The following is a 2,543-nucleotide window of genomic DNA, read 5'->3' as shown; positions in this document are numbered from 1 at the left end:
AACTATTGAAGGTTTACAAAACAGGTCACAAGTTTTGCATTCAATTAAGTTATAAACTTTGCTTCATCTAAATTATTGCAATTCCCTCCATGTAACAACAGTTATCCCACTTCCTTCCTGTGGTTCCTGTTTCCAGTCCACTCTCTTTCTCATCCCTTCTCAACTTTATTCTTAGGTAAATGTCCTTTTGATCTTGAATGAGTGACCATTCTATGGTAACTATACCCTAATAGTGTTATTTCCTCCCTATATATGTATATGGCTTGGTTGAAAATTAGAGGGTGAGTTCCATTCTAGACTTGAAGTGTGGTCAACAGCCACAGTTTTGGTTTCCTCCACTCATTTACTGACCAGTAAGCCTGGTCTACTTTTATAATTTTGAGTTTCGTTCCACATTTTCTCTCACTCTATCTATAATCTTCTAATATGATCCCTTTTATAACACTTGGTAGTTGTAGCCAGACACTGTCTTACTTTTCTTGTCTCAGAGTCATAGTGACTGATAGTCACCTGCTCCATTGGTCCATTTGATTAGTTGATTCCAAGCATCTTCGATTTTCAATACTATTCTTCTTTACACACATGGAAAGATCAATAGTTATACCTTAAATGACTGCTCATAAACTTTTAAGATCCCAGATGCTACTAACCAAAGTAGGATGTAGAACATTGTCTTTGTGGATTATGATATGCCAATTGGTCATGGTGTTCCCTAAACTATGGTCTTGAACCAAGGAACTCATTGCCTTAAGGTGTTTGATAATATCTAAGAAGCTTTCATCATTTTGCCCCCTGTATGTGCCACCATTTTCAAAAGTGTATTTGTAGCAAAGGTAAATATTCATGTACAAATATCCTCTTTCAAACCCTTATATATTTGTGGGTATACTCCCTCTCTCCCTCTCATACTCATTATCTGTTCATATACCTGCAGAACACTGTTGTTCCAGGGTTTTGTGTATAATGTTATTTACCTCTGTCCCCTTTAATCCTTGCATACCTTCCTGTGTTCATCATTCTTCTGTTAACCTCCCTCTTCTTGCATATCACCATCCCCATCACTCAAGCTAGAATATGTCTACCCTCTAGCCAGTGAATTACTCTCCTTTCCTTACCACTCCTGTCATCCATCAAAGCATATTTATTTTAGTTAGAATACTTTTCCTTGAGTTTTTACAAAAGTGGTCCCATACAATATTTGTCTTTTTGTAATGAACTAATTTCACTCTGGAAAATGGTCTCCAAGTTCATATACATTATGAAGTGTTTCATGGATTCATTGTTATTCTTCAATGTTGCCTAGTAGTCCATTATGTATATACCATAGTTTATCTGTTCTTCCATTGATGGGCATTCAGGTTGTCTCCATATTTTTGCTATTGTGAATAGTGCTGTGATGGGCTTCAGAGTGCATATATCTAAAGTGGCACGGCTCTTACATTTTGTATCTTATAGCTTATACCAAGTAGAGAGATTATTATGTTATATAGTTTTTCTATTTCTAAATTTCTGAGGAAGCACCATACTGTTTTCTAAGGTGGTTGAACCATTTTACAGTCCCACCAGAAATATAGGAATCACCATATTGTTTTCTAAGGTGGTTGAAACATTTGTAAGAGTTTGTTGTTTTCTATTTTTTTGAACTTTGTTATCAATGCTGGAGTGAGATGCTATCTAATTGTTATGATCTGTGTCTCTCTAATGGCTAATGATTGTGAACATTTCTTCATATGTTTGTTGGCTGCATGAGTGTCATCCTTGGTAAAATATCTGTTCATGTCCTCTGTCCAGTTTTTAATTGGGTTGTTTGTCTTCCTTTTTAAAAATAGACATGTAATTTTTTTAATTTTGAAGATTGGTCTCTTTTCTTATATGTCATTGCAAGAAAACAAAAACAAAACAAAATTCCCAGTCTTGGGGCTTACTTTTCACTCTTTTGGTGAAATACTTTGATGCACTTAGAGTCTAATATTTTGTCTTCTACTGTTTGTGTGGTTTTAGTAATATTTGACAGCACATTTATGCCATGTATTACAGCCCCTAAGTATGTCTCTATTTCTTCACTGATGATTTTTTGGGTATAGATTTTGTATTTTGGTCTTTAATCCACATTGTTTATTTTATACATTGCGTGAGATATGGGGCTTGTTTCATTATTCTACAAATGGATTCTCAGTTTTGCCAGTACCATTGTTGAAAAGACTAATTCTTCCCCATTTAATGTGCTTTGACCCTCCTGTCAAAAGTCAGCTGACTATATGTGAAAGGCTTTACTTCTGGGTTATCAATTCTGTTCCATTGATGTATATACCTTCTGTTGTAGCAGTATCAGACTGCTTTGACCACTGTGGCTGTGTAGTAGGTTTTGAAATCCGGAAATGAGATGTCTCTCCAATTTTGTTCTTCTTCTTAAGTAATGCTTTGCTTATCAGAGTTCTCTTTTCCTTTCCCTAAAAAGTTAGTGATCATTGTTCCATGTCTTTAAAGAATGATGTTGGAATCTGGATTGGGATTGCAATATATTGTTGTTGTTAGGTGCCATC

The sequence above is a fragment of the Chrysochloris asiatica genome, unplaced genomic scaffold, assembly GCF_000296735.1.
Source record: "Chrysochloris asiatica unplaced genomic scaffold, ChrAsi1.0 scaffold00012, whole genome shotgun sequence".
NCBI lineage: Eukaryota > Metazoa > Chordata > Mammalia > Afrosoricida > Chrysochloridae > Chrysochloris > Chrysochloris asiatica.
The sequence above is the reverse complement of the archived record's forward strand: the minus strand, read 5'-3'. Positions refer to the sequence as shown.